Below are 9,359 nucleotides of genomic sequence, written 5' to 3' on the forward strand. Positions count from 1 at the left end.
CATCTTGGATAGAAATTAAACTAGAAACTACGAAAACACTGTTTTAATCATATTATACTATATTCAACTAGCGAGCATATTTAAGTGTGTGTTTCGAGCTCATCAAAAGTTGGTGTCGTTGTCGGGGATTGTCAATCAATAGTGTTTGAAATAGTTTGTAGTGCTAATTCAGGAATTTTTCTTTTATTTTTGTCTTTTTACGTTTGGTGTTCTTTGACTGTGCGCAAGTTACATGTTAGATTGGTGCATGATTCGAACTTCTGCGAAGGAAGTGCTACAATACGAGCTAGAAATTGAAAAACAAGTGCGACAGCTGAGGAAGGAAATAAGTCTCACCGAGATATTAGAAAAGGTTGGGCAATCCTCAACCAAAGAAGATATGGCTGGAAACAGTGTGCATCTCTAATAGCTGTTTCTTCAGCATCCTGTGCAGCTTGTTCTCGTCGTTGCTGGAAGATATGGCTGGACACGGTGATGATAATGTAGATTTGGCTGCGAGAGAAGTAGCCCAAAGAAGAGAGAAAGCTACACGGGATGCTGAAGAAGCAGCTATTAGAGATGCACAGATTATCTACGAAGAAGAGAGTGGTCGTAGAATTATGAACACTATTCAATACAATGGTGTATCACAAGATGTAGTGTACTTAAGGGCATTCCTCTTCACACTCAAAGATGATGCAAAGCAGTGGCTTCGAAGTTTACCCACGGGATCAATTAGAACATGGGAGGAGATGACCAGAAAATTCCTTGATAAATATTTCTCCCCAGCTAAAACGGGCAAGTTTAGAAGAGAAATCCATAACTTCTGCCAGAAAGAGAATGAAACTGTTTTTGAAGCATTGGAGAGGTTTAAGGAGATTGTTTGGAAGTGTCAACATAGCAGAATTGAACTCTGGATGCAACTCCATGACTTTTGGGATGGATTGACACCGCACTCACGTAGAACATTGAGCAATGCAGCTGGAGGTCCGTGATAAAGAAGACTCCAGAGGAGATAGTCAAAATTCTTGATGAGTTATCTGAAGATGCAAATCAGTGGCCCTTTGAGAGTGCTAAAAGAAAAAGATCGACCGGTGTTCACCAAGTTTATGCTAACACATTTGTGTAGGTACAGCTTGGTGCTATGGCCAAAGAAATACAAAAGTTGACCTTAGCCTCGATACAAAGTGAGCCTCATGCAGCTTGGGATATATGCGGAAGAGGATACCCTACTCATGAGTGTCAAGCCTCAACTGAGGAAGTAAATGATGTGGGGAACTACAATCTTAATGCAATGGGTCAGAGGCACCCCAATGTTTCATGGAGTTCACCTGGGAGTACTGCGAATGCATGGAAACAAAATAACTCTAGACCCTAGGGACAAAGAGCGCCAATATTCTAAAATCAGTAGAGGCAGTAATTTTAGCCTCAACATCCTATTTAGTTAGGCATAGAAGATCTCATGAAGGCCTTCATTATGAAAACTGATGAGAGGCTTGAAACACATAGCGCAGCTATACGGGAACATGGAGCAGCTATCAAAGAATTGGGCACTAGTTTTCGAAACCTGGAAAGACGGGTTGGGCAGCTAGTGACTCTATTGTCTGAGAGGATTCCAGGAACTCTCCCCGATGATACTGAGAGAAATCCCAAAGAAATAGTGAATGTTGTGACCTTGAGAAGTGGGCAAGTGTTGAAGGATCCCATACTAATCCAAAAAGATTTGATAATTGCAAAAGAAAGTGGGGAGCAACTGAAAAGTGATGATGACAAGAAGAAGAAAGGACCAAAGAAAGCCGATAAGAAAAAGAAGGATGAAAACTCAATAGGGGAGGAACTTGAGGAGAGCAAGTATATGCCTACTCTACCTTTTCCTCAAAAGCAAATTACAGAAAAGCTGGACAAGCAGTTTGGGAGATTTCTGGATGAGTTGAAACAGGTTCATGTAAACTTACCATTCACAGAAGTGCTCTCACAAATGCTTTCTTATGCCAAATTTATGAAGGAGATCTTGGCAAAGAAGAGGAAAATAGAGGAGACCTTAGTGGTCAAGCTTACAGAGCATTGCAGCGCGATATTCCAAAATAAACTCCCACAAAAGTGTGGGAAACCATGGAGTTTTACTATACCTTGCTCATTAAGGACTTTAAATTTTGATAAGTATTTATGTGATTCTGGTGCATCAATTAACTTAATGCCTCTATCTATTTACAGGAAACCGGAGAAGGAGATTGGAGAGATAAGGTTGGTGCCAATATCTTTGCATCTGGCAGACCAAACGACCTTAATACCCGAGAGTATAGTGGAATATGTGTTAGTTTGAGTGGATAAGTTCGTATTTCCTGTAGACATTTTAGTGGTGAATATGGAGGAGAACAAAGAGGTCCCCCTCATCCTAGGAAGACCATTCCCAGTAACGGGTAGAGTAATATTGGATATACACAAGAGGAAACTCATGCTTAGAGTGGGTGAGGAGACGGTGACATTTGAAATGAATGTAGAAAAGGGGGCACAAAAGGAAAAAACAGCTGCACTGAGTGAGAAAGAAAAGTGTAGGGTGTACCCTAAAAAGGCCGAGAAGAATCTGTCTACATAGATGTGCGCATTAGTTCGAAGGTGAGGAATGGATCCCGACTTCGACTCAGACCCCGACTAGATGTTCAGGGAAGTTTCCTTTACCTTATACTTTTTAGTTGTGTGTCATGGGGACATGCCACAACTTAAAGTGTGGGGTGGGGGATATTTGTATGTATGTATGTATGTATTTTGGTTTTCTTTTTGTAAGTTGTAGTAGTTAGAGATAGAAAATAATTGGAACAAAAAAAATAATAAAAATTTGAAAATTTGTCAATTTTTTCCGACGATGGATATCATTCGACGAGTTTCTTGAGGGAATAAAGTTGAAAGAAAAAGACAAAAAGATTTTTTTTGTTTGATAGTGCAACAATTCCCCCTTGATTTTTCTATGTGTCGCGGTTCTTTTCCAAGGGTTTTGTTTGAACCAGGTGTAGTTAGTTTTTTTTTTTTTTTGTTAGGAGTAGGAAACCTTGTGCTATGGTTTGAATGGAAAGAAATATCTCTCGACTTTATTATGCCTTGAGAATAGTGAGTGCTTTAGTTGTAACATTTAGGCTCATTTTTTGACTCTTGCATAAGTATCTTAGATTGTATGATCTTAACTTTGCTTAACTGCTTTGACTAGAGTGTCTTGATAATCTGATCCTGAGTGAGTTATGTGCCATGTGTGTGAGGTTTTGTGTTATTCTATGCATTGCATTTGATGTCTACAACTTTCCCCATGTGTTTGCAAAGCGAAATAGTAGATTTATTCAGTCTTGGAAGTGATATAGGCATCTCTTTTACCCACCTAATTGTTATGGAACGTATTTAACCCCTTTGAGCCTGTAATCCTATTTTTTTGGAAACCACGTTACAAGCCTTACCCATTTGTTCAAATTGCCCATCTATTTGAACCTTTTCACCTCTCGTGAGAACTTGCATTTGATATGAACTTTGTAAAAATTGAAGTGTGGGGTGGTTGGTTTAAATTTTAAGTGGAACTAATGAAATAAGGAGAGAGGTGCACTTGTTTTGAAAAAGTAAGAGCCACTTGAATTGAATAAGAAAAGAAAAAGGAAAATAGTTGTATTGTTGTGAAAAATATTCCTTGATAGTGGTAACTCTTGATGTAATTATGCTTAAAGAAGTAGGGAGTTAATGTATATTGATGTGAAGGTAGAGTTATGGTTTGACATAAGTGTGGAGTTTTGAACAATGAAATGTATGCATTAAAGTGCTTAGGGAGGTGTAGTCACTCTTATATCTAAATGTATCCTACCTATCTCGCATCCTACATTACAACCAATTAAAGTCCTACTTGATCCTTGACTGAATGAGCTCGATTAGTTGAGGAGTACCTACGGGCAAGCCTACGGTACGTCTTTTGTGGCATATGAATGTTGTTTTTGAGAGTGAGTGAATTCTGTCTATCTTGAGTTCCTAATTGTTCTTAAATTTTATTGTGTGTGGAACTACTCTCTATTGTTGTCTGAGGGCACTTGATTCATGAAGGAAAGGTAATGTCATTGAATTCTGTGTTAGAGTAAGTGAGCGGGTTATAAAAAATGTGTGGTGCTTTTGAGTCAAATCTTGAGGCTAGGATGTTACCGTATTGTGCTTAATCTGTTTTAATTATTCGTGGTGTGATGAGTTAGGGGAGTTTAAAAAGGTCGTGTCTATTGTCAAGTGTAGTTTGATTGCTCGAGTACGAGCAATGGTTTATGTGTAGGGTGTTGATGGTAGTCTATAATCTCGTGTTTTAGTCGCTTATTGCACTCTAATTCACTGCACTTTATTCATGTTTGAGTTTTCATTGATGGGGTTTTGTACTTATTGCATGTTTTCTGCTTTGTGGGAGTGATTCCGAGCTATGTAGATGTTATGGAATGAATTCGAGCTATTTGAAGCTTTGATGTTTGAGTAAAACCCCAAAGGATTAAGCCGGGATCGCTTTCGGGCGTCGAGAACCACATATGGATATCAAAAAGCGAGTAAAATTCTGTACTCTGAGAAAAATCCACTGCCGCGCCACGTGGCGCGACGCGGTTTCCCATATCTCTGCTGCCTGTCAGAATCAACTCTTTGGATTTTCCCACTAATGCCCCGCATGGCGCGTCACCCCATGCACTGCACCTGTGCAATTTTTATAAAGTGAAAATCCTATTTTGGCTAAGAGAAGGTGATTTCATCTAGGCCTGACCCTACTTAGTATAAATACACTGGAAAATATTATATTTGGGACTTTTGACATATTGGAGACCTAAGGAGGCTAAGGAGGAGTTAGAGAAGCAAAATCACATGGAGTTTATCATTCAATCCTCAATCAAGATCCGAGTTTGGATCGTTTTATATTTTCCTTTACTTTAAACATATTTGTGATGAATAGCGCCATATCTATGGAGTAGTTCCCTTTAGGGTTTGATGGATTTGGTATATTGATGATTGTTTTTGGATTATAACTCAAGTTTTATGTATTGAATCGTTTTGGATGATTTAATCGTTGCGTTTATATTCATTGGTTTATGCAATCGAGAGAGGCATAACTTGTGATATGTTTGCATTATAGTGTTGGTTGAATTCATTAATTCTTCTTAGTAATCGAAATAGGCTAGTTGAATCTTTGATTAAACCTAGTTAGGAGTATAATCGAGAGAGGTTCTCCTAAAGAACAATCCACTACACATTCTTGCATATCTTCACGTGCTTAAATTGGGTCATCTTGTGAGGTTAAGACTTAATCGAGAGAGGAGTTTTTGTTGAACGTTTGAACTAATAATTGAGTGAATTCAAGAAACTCACTTGAACATTAGAAATGAATTATCTAGAGTTTGATCCCAAACAATTATCTTGCACCTATCCTATCAAAACCATATCTTCTCCCATTGATATCTTTCTTTGCTTATTCCTTGCTTCGACTGTCACTAGTCAATAGCTCTAGATTCTTAGTTAATTGTAGTTTTAATCACATAAATCTCAATTGTTGATCATCTTGGATAACAATTAAACTAGAAACTATGAAAACATTATTTAAATCCAATCCCTGTTGATACAATATTATATTATACTCTATTAGACTAGCGAGCATATTTAAGTGTGTGTTTCGAGCTCGTCAATCATACTTACACAATTCGAATGACGCCAAACTTTATGCACAAGTCACAAATCATCATACAAACCAATTCTCAGGCCCATAATCTCAAATGAACATTGATAGCACCAAAGTCTACTTGAAACCAAATTTAAGAAACTAAAAAACCTTCCAGATGCCAACTTCGAACAATAAGCACTAAAACGTTTCCTGATCACCCAAAATTCAATCTGAATACACGCCCACGTCCAAAATCATCATACAAACCTATTAGAATATTTAAATCCCAATTTTGGGATCATTTACTAAAAATATTGACTCAAGTCAAACTTGATCACATTAGGCCACTATTAAGGAACTAAGTGTTTCGAATTCAACCCATCATCCCTGCAAGTCATTAAACTGTTAAAGCACATATGAGAGGTCTTAATTAGGGGAATGTCGATCTAGAAAGCAAAATGACTGATCGGGTCGTTACATTTTCCACCTCTTAAACAAATATTCATCCTCAAAGGGGTCTAGAATCATACCTGGAGTGCTGAATAAGTGTGGTTATCTGCTCTGCATGTCATCTTCGGTCTGCCGGTCAGGTCATTATAGATCGCATAGGATCTTTCGCGATCATGAAGAGGAAGGACCTAGGCAGTGTATAAGAATTGAAATCAGGTCTCTGCTCATTTTATCATATTTCTTCCATTGGAGCCAATTTTGGGACGATTTCGTACAACCATTTTCATCATCTATCATAAGGTAACTAATTCCTACTCATTGTGAGTTAAATAGAGTTAAATAGATAGATTATATATTGATTTTTAACATGAAAATTGGTATAAATTGTGAAATTTCGAAGAAAGCCTAGAAATGGTATTTTTGAATATTGACCACGAATTTGGAAATGGCATTGGGAATAAATTATATATTTGGCTTCACGGTGCTACAAGTAATGTTTATATTCGAAATGTTTATATTCAAAAATTTGAAAATTGTAAAATTACGAGTCTTTGGGTATATTTTGATTGGTGTGCATGTTCTTTGACTAGATTCGAATTGTTTCTTATTGGTTTAAGGTGCTAGAGAGGCATTGGATCCGGTTATCGAATTTCAAAGCCAGGTAAGTCTCATGTCTAACCTTGTGAGGGGGAATTTACCACGCAGGTGTTATAATTGTTATGTGCTACATTTTATGGGAGCTACGCACGTATGAGGTGATAAGTGGCTGTGCGTATGCTAGGATTCCTTATCAGGTTCGGGTAGACTTATACTCACATTATGCTTTAATTGTATTATTTGAGTTATCCTTGCATGTTTACATGCTTTAATTATCACATTTAGCTTGATACTGGACTTGTATAGAGTATCGAACCTTGCTACCTTAAATACTTGACGAGCTACATGGTTACTAGTAGAACTTATACTTCTTTTGTGGATTTATCCCGCGTCATACTTATTTGTCCGAAAGTTTCTTGAATTTCATAACTTACACATATATTCATGAGTGGGGCCAGTGACCCATCAAGTTTCACTATTCCTACGGATCGAGCTGAAAGCCTCAGCAATATTATCATGAATCGAGTTGTACACCCTCGACAGTATTATTATATGCATCTATGGTTCGGGCCGGTCGACCTTCGGTAGTGTACATGATTATTATGGGATTAGGCGTATGCCACGACAGGATATCGTGCCTTTACTCTTATGGATTTGGGTCGTTCGCCTCGGTAGAATCATGTGTAATGCTTGGTAAGGAGTCAGTGTACCTATGAGTCTTCCTGACTTGAGATGTTATATTTGATATGGTGTTGACCATTATGTATCCCTTTCGAGGGAGTAACTAGTTATTGAGGACTTCATTTACCTCTGGTGTTGAGGATCGTGTTGTGTACATATATCTATTATCACTGTTTTACTTTCTATGCTTCACACATGTCTACTTTTACTATACTTGATTTATTGAACCACTAGAAAGTATCGATATCGACACCTCGTCACTGCTTCTTCGGCGTTAGGATAGATACTTATTTGGTACACGTTGATTACGTACTCATACTACACTTAGGCACTAATTGTGCAGGTACTGAGACAGGAAATTTTAGAGGTCATCTGGGCGTGTAGGCGTAGTTACTGAGGAGGTTTTGTGGTGAGCTGCTCTCTATGTTACTATCCACAATACACAGAGTCCTCGTCCTATCCATTTATTGTATTTTTTTTATTTTCTATTCCAGACAGTTGTTTTAGTAGTATTGTATATCCTGGTAGATGCTCGTGCATCTTGCTCTTGGTTGTATTCGCTATGATCTTTTTGGTTTATATTTTGGCCTCATGCAAACATTTAAAATAATAATATCTACTTTTTATATTTTAAAAAATGAACGATTTCCACTCTTTGTTTCTTTAGTTGTTTCAAAATGCACTTTGGATTAACTATTGATGTGTTGATTTAATTTTTGGCTTGCCTAAAAACAGCGTTGGGCGCCATCACTCCCCATTGGTATTAGAGCTCTAGGTTCACGTAGGTCTCACGATTCATGAGCAAGTTTAGTAGAGTCTTGTGGATCGGTACGCAGATATCTGTACTTATCTTCTAGAGGTTACAAGACTGTTAGGAGAACTTCCCTTTTTTGATTCCTTGTGATGCGATTTGATTTCGTTTAGGCTTATGCCTTAAGTTCCTTCCTACTCATTCATATCTGATGTCGAGTATTCGATATTAGCTGGGCACCGACGAGTTGTGGAGATGATACAGATGTGGTGCAGGATGTTTTCTTTCCTGCATATGTAGGCAGACTATTACCTTGTGCAGAGTGTTCTGTCATTTCAACCCAATGTTAGTATTGCCCATGGTTTCAAGGTTTTACACAGTGTATTATGATGTTCATGTGTTATTATCGCGCAGTGCTGGTGTAAGTGGTAGGGTGCTTACCTATGTGTCATGGCAGTGAATGATTCGGGACGAGGATTATTTTGTTCATAAATGGAACTTTCGAAATTTAATTCCATCGAAAGAGAGGCAATTGGACAATGGATGTTCAGGTATTGGTTGACGGAGTTGGAAGATTGGATATTTCCAAACTTATTGGAATTCTTGTTTGTGATGTTTTATCGTCGTCCTTGTTAAACGCCTTAAGACTTGTCAGTGTGAGGGTCTTCATTTGTTTGCCTTTGGGGGGCACAGTGTCGTGAAATAGTTCCTAAAAAATGGTTATCTGAAATGACGGTGTATTGCAACTTCAGGGTTGGATTGGTGCTTCTGGTGTTGATGATTCGAGGGAGATGATCCTTGAGGAGGCTCAGAGTTGATGGCATTCTATTTGTTCGGGTGTTACAGAAATGGATCATGATTTAGGGCGGCATGACCGGTGGTGTATGACGAGAATGGACATGGTAGGATATGTCTCGCGGTGCTTGAATTGTTTGCAGGTCAAGTACAAGCAGCAGAGATCGAGTAGTTTTCTTAGAAAGATGGTTTAACCGGAGTGGGAGTGGTAGCATATTATATGGATTTTGTAGCAGGATAGCCACATGCTTTAAGAAAGCTTAGTGTGATTTGGTCCATAGTGGACAATTGACTAGGTCAGTGTATTTGTTTGAGGTGGTGGCTTTTGTACTTGGGAAGTTCGAATGTGACGAAAAACGTTTGGTAGAATGCAGAGGAATGGGAACGCTTGATTTTCATTTTTGGATGCAACATAGTTTCGGTACTTACGTCAAGCAAGCCAAATTACTCCCTTAACAA

At 38.3% G+C, this 9,359-nt stretch overlaps 1 non-coding gene across 1 annotated transcript; it reads right to left on the reverse strand.

The window, feature by feature from the left end:
* Positions 1 to 779: 779 nt before the first annotated feature.
* Positions 780 to 886, reverse strand: LOC142173950 (small nucleolar RNA R71). The gene has a single exon (XR_012703314.1). It is a non-coding gene; the product is annotated as a small nucleolar RNA R71 (small nucleolar RNA).
* Between the last annotated feature and the right edge of the window lie 8,473 nt (positions 887 to 9,359).

Source organism: Nicotiana tabacum, chromosome 19 (assembly GCF_000715075.1).
Source record: "Nicotiana tabacum cultivar K326 chromosome 19, ASM71507v2, whole genome shotgun sequence".
NCBI lineage: Eukaryota > Viridiplantae > Streptophyta > Magnoliopsida > Solanales > Solanaceae > Nicotiana > Nicotiana tabacum.